The sequence below is a fragment of the Trichechus manatus genome, unplaced genomic scaffold (genome assembly GCF_000243295.1).
Source record: "Trichechus manatus latirostris isolate Lorelei unplaced genomic scaffold, TriManLat1.0 scaffold00088, whole genome shotgun sequence".
Lineage (NCBI taxonomy): Eukaryota > Metazoa > Chordata > Mammalia > Sirenia > Trichechidae > Trichechus > Trichechus manatus.
Window position 1 is genome coordinate 1,128,058 of NW_004444024.1, and position 9,456 is coordinate 1,137,513.

Genomic DNA, 9,456 nt, shown 5'->3' on the forward strand with positions numbered 1-9,456 from the left:
CCCCACCCCAAGGGTCCCCCCCCGCCCTCTTAGACCTCCAGAGCTGCGGGGCGCGGCTGCGCGGGGCCCCATCCCCAGAGTCCCCATCCCGCTCCAATCCAGACTAGACCTTCGGTCCTTACACATCGTACCAGGCCGGAGGGTCCTGACCCCTTTCCCGGGCCTCCCCACCTGCGGCTCAGCGGAAAGGAGGGAAGACAGGCCCCGCGTCGCTCGTGTGAAGAAGTTAATCCAATTCTCCTTGATAACCGAGTTATCCCTATCCGGCCTCTCGGCCCCGCCCCCCAGCAAGGTCCCATCCTGGCGGGGTCCGCGGAGCCAGGCCCAGGAGAGGAGATGGAGACGAGGAGGAGGAAGAGACGCCTGGGATGGGGACGGGAAGGGGATGTGGATGAAGAGAGGAGACGAAAGAAAGTGACAGAAACAGTGATGAGACGGGCAAGAAAGATACAGGTACACAGATGGAGACAAGGATGAAACCTTGACAAGAGAGAGAAACGGAGATGGAGCAAGAAGGAGACAGGGACAAAGACGGAGACAAGGGTGAAACCTGGACAAGAGAAAGACAGGGATGGTGGAGGAGGGAGAGAAAGAGAGAGAGGGAGAGAGAGAGAATGAGATGGGGATGGAGACGGGGACAGAGAAAGAGGTTGAGCCAGGCATGGAGAGAGAAGGGATAGGGATGAGACGTGGACAGAAACAGGGATTGCGATGGGGACAGGGAAAAGGACGAGACAAAACAGGAAAAGTAATAGTGAGACAGGCACATACAGAGGGACAGTCTCAGAGAGACAAGGCCACGGATAGACACACAAGCGGAGGAATAGAGGCTGAGGGGCGGAGAGAAGGAGCCTCTGGAGAGCTGAGGCCCGCGAGCTGGAGCACAGAAGGGGCTGAGGGAGGCTGGTGGAGGTGCTGGGGGTGGACATGCCACGGGGCTGCCGAGGGGAAGGGTCGCCGAGGGGCTGAGGCCCCTCTATCCCAACTTCCCGCGGAAGGCCACACTACCCTGCACTGCGACTTCGGGGCCCGGCCCGCCTCTCCCCTCCCCCGCTTCCCCTAGCGCCCGCGGCGCGTAGGGGTGTGTGTGTGTGTGGGTGTGTGTGTGTGTGTGTGTGTGTGTGTGTGTGATGAATGTCAGGATGGGGGAGTAACCGAGTGACTCCTTCACTTTCCTTCGGCCCCTCACCTCTTCCCTCCAGAGACTCTTTTCTTCTCTGGGGAAACCACCCAGACTCGCTCCCGACCTGGTCGGGGACGCTCCCCTCCACGGACCACGCATGGGCCCTCCGGCTTTGGGACAACCGAAAACACTCAGAATCCTTACCAGGGAAACCGGATCGAAACGGCTTTGAACTGGTTTGTTCCGTTGAAACTGTTGCTGGGAATTTGCATTTCCACTCAGAGATATACTGAATCAGAATCTACATTTTAACAAGATCCCCAGGTGATTCTTACCTATAATAAAATTTGAGAACCACTACTCTACTAGTGGTTCTCAGCACTGGTCCCTAACCAGCAGCATGAGCATCGCCTGGGAACTTGTTAGAAATACAAATTCTCAGCAGGGGTTCCAACCCGAAGGAACCCGGTTCTGAGCCCTGCGGGAGCTCTTATGCCCCTGCCAGTGTTGTCACCTTAAGCGGAGTGGATAGCTTCCCGCAGCTTTCCAGCCTTTTCCACCTGAATCTTAGCAGGTCCTGCAGATGGGGAAGTCTGAGATGAAAAGACACCAGGGGAGTGTTCTTGATATCAGCCAAAGTCCTTTGGTGTTGGTTTACCAGCACAATGCAGAATACCAGCCCGTGTGCGCCCCCTCCCTGAGGCTACCCCTTCCCTGGCTATCCATTCCTTGCTTCTCATAAGGACCACTGATCCTTGATTGCTTTACTCCATACTAGGGGGTTCTTTGAGGTGTTTTCTCAAATTACTTTTCAGGTCTAAACTTCCAGGAGTTTAGATCTGCTAGCCCAGCCCCTTCAACAGGTTCTCCCCACTGGTGTTTGACGTGCACCCTTCCCCTTTGGCACACCCACTACAGGGAGCCCAAGGGATCTCAGAACTGGGAAATCAAAGGTGCCACCCTCTCCTTAGACCCTCCCATGGCTCTCCATTGCCCTCAGGATCAAGTTCCAGCCTTTATGCTGGCCCACAATGCGTTTGGTGCCAGTGCCCCTGCCTGCACCCCCCGCACCTTGACTTCCTTTGCAGTTCCCCATGCGGATCTGCTTTGGTTCAGAGCTGTTCTCTCTGCCTGGAATGCTTACCCCTCCACCTCCCCCTCAAAACAAAAACAAAAACCTGATTGATTCCCGTTTATCCATTAGGTCTCTGCTTGCACAACACTGCTTTCTGGAAGCCTTCCTTGATGCTCCTAGACTAGATTGGGTATTCTTGTTTCAGCACTTTTTCTTTTGGTTGCACATGTCACCTTGTTAAAGTGTTTCCAATAAAGTGCAAAGTCTCCAGGGCAGGACTGTGTCCTCTTGTTTATCACTTTCTCCCCAGCCCCACTATGGTGCCGTGCATATAACTCTTTACATTGCAGGTTTTCCCATACCTGTCTGTTGAATGGATTAATAAAGACAAATCTGAAATCCTTGTGTTGGGAACCCAGCCTTCAACTCCAGGGAAGGAGTCCCCATTCCCTGACTCCCACTCCGCAGTCTTCAAAAAGAAATCGTCTGTCCCTCGTCATTCCTCTGCTCCCCAGGGACAGAAAACATCCTCCCTCCTGAGTCTGCCTTCTGCCTGGAAAAAAGTCATCCACCTGAATTTGCAGGTGGCCATATCCCTTCCCTAGTAGCTTGCTTGCAGCGACAAGCAGAGATAGGAGGGGAGGCAAAGAGGCCCAATGCTGCTTAAAGCCCCGGTTCCAGCTGTCTCAGAGACTATGATCCATCCCTGTCATTTCAGCCAATAAATTTCCCTTTCTGTCTAAGCTACTTTTAGTTGAGCTTCTGGTACTTGCAACCAAGAGCTCTGATCAATACAGTCTCTAAAGGCATGACACCTTTATAGGTAATCAACAAATGATAGTGGGATTAGAAATCTTATTGTGAAGTGCATGTTACAAGGGAGACTTGGCTGGGCAGGCACTGATTTTCCAGTGCCTCAGGAATGTGGAATTGGGGGTTTCCCCCTTCACAGGCAGCCCTTTGCACCTGCTGATTGGCATAGGAGCTAAGAAGCCTCCCAAGCAAGTGCTTTGAACTTCTCCCACCACTGGCCATCTATAAATGGCATCTGTCTTCCCCAGTATGTGCCCGCCTCTGTCTAATCTGCTCTTTTTATAACTCAGAAGTACTTAGGTTTAGGACACACCCTACATTGTATGGCCTCATTAACATAACAAAGAAAACCCTATTTCCAAACAGGATTACATCCACAGGAATAGAGGTTAGGATTCCAACACATATTTTGGCAGGACACAATTCAATCCATAACACCAAGTGACTGAGCTTCTCTTACCTGTTACCCCTGATACCTGGATATGTAATACAGACATAGAGCCCTATCATTTCACTGCAGTATCACCTATACCCCCAGGATTTCAGAAGCTACTAGGGCCCTGCACGCTACCCAGACCAACTCCTCAATTTTTGCAGATGAAGAGACTGAGGCCCAGGGAGGGATCCTGTAGAAGAGTAGTGGTTTTTCAAAGGGAAAACAGTGGGAGTGGTATGGGGTAGGAGGATTCCCATGACAGAGGGAGCACTAGAATATGGGGATGAATTAATCCTGAATGCTTTCCTTAAGGATCTCCCAGTCTGGTGGGCACATGGACATTTGTCTATTCTCCTTGAAATGTTGTAGTTGTTTGTGCAAGAGAATGACACAAAGAAGGTGAGTTGAATCTTTAAAAAAAAAAAAAAGAAGAAGAAGAGAAAGGAGAAAAAAAAAGATTTGATTTTATAAACCATGCCATATATTGCTAAGCTTATCCAGGTTACGAGCCCTGGTGGTGCCGTGGTTAAGAGCTTGGCTGCTAACCAAAAGGTCAGCAGTTTGAATCCATCAGCTGCTCCTTGAAAAACCTTATGGGGCGGTTCTACTCTGTCCTATAGGGTCGCTATGAGTTGGAATCGACTCAACGGCAACGGGTTTGGTTTGGTTTTTACCCAGGTTATTTTGCATGGGAAGAGACTTGCTGCTGCCATAGTGGACACTTATGGTATGGTTGGCCCAGAACAATTCTTGTCTTCTGGAAACTGTCCCCTCCATCTGCATGGCTACCCATGGAGCCCTTGTTCTTACATAATCCCCCCCTCCCCTCAGCTGTGATTGCTCCAGATGTGGGCCCCTGTCCAAAGATGGGTCAATAAAACTCTCCCTCACCATTGTTCATTATTTGAACTGAGAAGCAAGTCATTCTTTTTTGAATGGTGAAAACTATAAAATATAAACCTCAGAAATTGTTCGCAGCCATGTTCCCCATTATGAAAAGAAGCAAGGTGGTCTGCAGTGAGGAAACAAAAAACAAACATATATTAAGAAGTTGAGTCACAAGATTTAAAAAAAAAAAAAATCTTGTTAGAATTTAAGTCCCTAGTTCCACTTATTCCAGAGACAGTCTTACTCTTTTTGCAAATTAGTTGTTTACCCCTTTATTGGATTTTATTACTAACACATTTTTCTCTATGTTTAATCTAGTTCAAGTGAGATTTCTGTCACTTCCAGCCGAGGGAATTCAAATTAAAAAACTTGGTAAAGGTGTGTAGTGATGCAAATGGCAGACCCTAAAATGTGGAACTGGCCCTATGGATGGAGGGTCGGATGCAGTGAGAGTCCCTTCATCCTGAGCCAGGAAATGAGACATCCCTGTTAGGTGGTAGTGAAGCAGCTGGGAAAACTATTCCGTATTTTCTCTTAGAACTCAGCCTTCCCACTCCCCACCCCGTGATTGCAGCTTCAGGAGGTTAAGTAGGAAAATGGTGAAAGACTGGAATGCACTGTCTACGTTTGGCAATAGCAGGCAGGTGCTTGAAGAGCAGAACAAGCAGATGAGGAACAGCATGGCAATTTGTAACTCTGGTAGGGAAGCTTCTGCCTGTGGCCAGCAAGTTGATGCTGCTGCAGGTGAAGAATCATGAGCTTTGCAGATTGGCCATAATCAAATTCTTGGCCACACCCTAAAGTGAATGCATTGGTTAGGAAAAGGTGGATGGCTCATAGTTGAAATGTGGATATCTGGGAAGATCTGGAGGAATCAGGGAAGTGTGATCCTCCCAGCTCCTCTCGGCACCCTGGCCTGACAGCAGAAAAGAACTGACATTTGTTATTCTTTTCTGGCATCTGGTATCTGGCATCTGAAATGACTTTCTAAGTTAGGGGAATTCCCCACCTAATAGAAGCCAGATACTTGCTTTCTGAATCTCTCTCGAAACCAGGGTGCGGGCTCTTGACCTAGTCTCTGCTAGTCATGTGCACTGATCACAGACTTAATCTGTAGCTAAGGAAGTGAGGGCTCAGAAACCATAAAAACTCTTCCCAGGGGCAATGGGGTTGTAGCAAGATCTAGTTCCAGGGGCAGCAGCGGCCTACAAAGCTTGGTCTTGGCAGCATCCAGAGTTCAGGGCCAGCCATGTCAGCTCTGCAAGGGGTGGTAGTCACAGTGAATCCTCATGGAGACAGCACTGCAGCTTAATTTAAGGCATTATTTCTAGTTGTGTGGCACTGGCTCTGGTTTCTGTTATTCTCGGAACTCTTTGTGATACTTGTATTTTTAAAAATAAAACTCTTTTTGTTTTGTTTAAATCAGTGTTACGGATTGAATTGTGTCCTCTCAAATAAGTGTTCTAAATACTAACTTCTATATTTATTGTGGTTATGGAGCCCTGGGGGCGTAGTGGTTAAGAGCTCTGCTGCCAACCAAAAGGTCAGCAGTTCAAATCCACCAGCCGCTCCTTAGAAACCTTATGGGGCAGTTCTGCCCTGCCCTATAGGGTCGTTATGAGTCAGAATTAACTCCATGGCAATGGGGTATACCTGTGGTTATAATCCCATTTGGGCAGAGATGAATTACCCAATAAGTAAGGTACTCACGGGATTATTTGTGTTTATTTACTAATCTGTAGTGCACAATGAAACCCATGTGAAATTGTGCACTACAGATTAGTAAATAAACACAATTAAGCCTGCGCATACCTTGCTCTGGTTAATCTGCCCCTGCATTTGGGAATGGGTTTCCTTTGTTATGTTAATGAGGCAGTATTAGTGTAGGGAGTATCTTAAAACAATCTCTTTTGAGATATAAAAGAGCAGATTTAAGCAAGCAAGCATAAATAAAGAGGAGATACATGCCACATGATAACCCAGGAACCTAGAAGCTGAAAAGAGACAAGAACTTTCCCCCTGAGTGGACAGATTGAGAGAAAGCCTTTCCCTAGATCTGGCACCTGAATTCAAACTTCTAGCCTCCTAAACTGTGAGAAAATAAATTTCAGTTTGTTAAAGCCACCCACTTGTAGTATTTCTGTTATAGCAGCACTAGATAACTAAGACAGTCAGACAGAGTCAATTTCTGTTGCTTATAACTAAGAACTCAGGCCAGTATAGAAATTGGTACTCGATTGGCTGAGGCATCAGACCCTCAGAGAAATGACTGGAATCTGGGAATGGTTGTATGACCTGGTTGGGACTGAAGGCAGGGAAAATCCAGGGATGGAGTGGCATTCAGTGGAAAAACAGTTAATCAATCTATTACTAGGGGCACCTGGAATTAAGCGCCCATTGAGAGTATAGATTTGGGTGGCAGTCCTAAATCAGTATGCAGGGCATGAGGAATGCAAGGAGATTGTGTGGACAGCTTAAAGACGGAATAAAAGAGGGTAAAAAATCAAACTCAGTTTTCTTCTGGGTGAGAGCTCTTGAATGTTGCTTGGAAGAGAGCAATACACTTTGGGATGGTAATATATGAGAGGATTTGGATGGCTGAGCCCAAGAGTTAGGATTAGGTTGGGTGCACTTACGGGAAAACCCAAAATAACAATAATGTAAACAAAATACTAGATTATTTCTTCCTCACTTAAATAAGTCTGGAGGTAGGGAATCCAGAGATGGGGTGGCTGCTTCGTGGTCATCAGGGACTCATATTCCTTCCTTCTTTCTGTTTTACCATCCCAGGGGGTGGTTTCTATCTTTAAGGTTACTTCATGTTACAAGCTGGCCGCTGAAAGTCCACCCATCACATCCATATTCTGTGTATTGAGAATGTGGAAGCAGAAAAACAAAAATGTGCATCTTTCAGTGAGACACGTCCCTATAAGGAACCTTCCTAGAAGTTCCATTCAGTACTTCTGCTTGCTTCTCATTTGCCTGAACTTAATCATATAGTCACATCAAACTGAAAGAGAAACTAGGAAAGGCAGGATTTTAACTGGGCAAATTGATATTCCAAATAAATAGTGGTTCTATTGCTAAGGAATAAGGAGAGGATGCATTAGTTATATATTACTGTATAACAAATTACACCAAAACTCATCAGCTAAAAACAACATATATTTATTATCTCATAGTTTTTATGGGCCAGAAATCTAGGCACAGCTTAACTGAGTCTTCTGCTTCAGGGACATTTGAGGAGGATGTAGATCTATCTACCCTATTTATTCCTTATAGACTTCCCCAAAGGGACCTTTGGTTGTTTCTCAGGGTAACTGTGCCCTGGGGAAAGGACTTCTTGGAGATTATTGCACACTGACTCCAATGCTAATCTTTGGAGCTGTAGTTGACACAGTGGTCTACCACTCAGCATGGAGGCTTATGGGGGGTCAAGTGACAAACTGACTTTTGATTCTAGTCTACCTTACTGTCAGTTCAGTCATACCTTAAACCCATGATCCCATGATTTTCCAGCTCCTAAGTGTGTATAGTTAGACTAGGTATATTCAACAAGAGGCAGAATCTGCATGTGTCTCTCCAATCCATTGAATATGGCTATTACTGTTGACAGGGCCAAGTGGAAGACACTGGAGCTCTTTCCTTATCAAAATTATAAACCAAGAACACTAATGCATTCCTGGGGAAGATGCAAGGCTAGTACAACCACCAAAGACCTGAAAAATTCAGAGGAGATGATTCCTATTACATACTCATTTAACTCACCTGTATGGCTTGTGCAGCAGTCAGAAGGGCCTTGCAGAATGACAGGTGATGATTCCTGTTCCAGATTGTCCTAAATTCTTAGTGCTCCTATAGCAGAAATACCACAGGTGGCTGACTTTATTTTCTCACAGTTTAGGAGGCTAGAAGTCTAAATTTAGGGCACCGGCTCTAGTGGAAGTCTCTGTCAGCTTTGGGGGAAAATCCTTGTCTCAGCTTCTCTAGCATTCTTCTCAGAACTTTTTGGAGATCTTCACGTGGCATCTGTCTTTTCCCCGTTTGTGCTTGCTTACTTCTGTACCTAGTCTGCTCCTTTTATGTCTCAAATGTGATTGACTTAAAACACACTCTACACTGATAGGATCTCATTAACATGACAAAGAAAACCCTATTCCCAAATGGGATTACATCCACAGGTATAGGGATTAGGATTTACAACACACATTTTTGGCAGACACAATTCAATCCATTACACAGATGCTAGAAAAAATCAACAGAGTCTCTGTCACCTGCAATAAAGTTAACTTGGAGATGTTTTTTCTCTATCCCAATGAGCAAAGAACACCAGAGGTAGTTTTATTTAACCTGGCAGGGATAGAAGTATATATTCACCATTTTGCCTCAGGACCATGTCAGCTCTCTGTCTCTGTGCCATAATTTAGTCCACGGGGACTTTGATCATCTCAGCATCCCACAAGACATCATACTGACCCACTATGATGATGATAAAATGCTGAGAAAACCTAAAGAACAGGAAGTATCAGGTACCCTGGGTGCCTTGCTGAGTTGCATGCCAGAAGGTAAGAATTATAGAGTACTGCCACCTCAGTGGAGTAGAGGTCAGTAGCCTGGGGCATGCTGATGAATTCCCTCTGAAGGAGAAAACATATTGCTGCATCCTATACTCTCAATCAGGAAGAAAGAGGCACAGTGCCAGGCCCCGAAAAGAGAATCACATCAGAGTCCTTTCCCTAGTATTTGGGAGCAAATCCACAGCTTGTTTGGCAACAGTCTATTCTCCTTTTGAGAAACAACTCTTGGCTTGCTATTAGGCTCTCGTGTAGACTGAATGCTAGACAACAGGATTCCACATAACCGTGAGAAGCACACACTAGTTGCCCATCATGAACTAATTGTTACCTGAACCACCAACCACGAATGTGGTTATGCTCATTACCAAGTAGCAAGGTCTCCTCCATTTGGGTCTCATTTTGAGCTGATCCTCAGGGCAAGGGAGGCTGTATGAGCACATGGCTATCTGTCCCAGAATGCCTCCTCCTTCCCTGCTGCCTCCCCCACCTCAGACCGTATCTGTCTTAGTCATCTAGTGCTGCTATAACAGAAATACCACAAGTG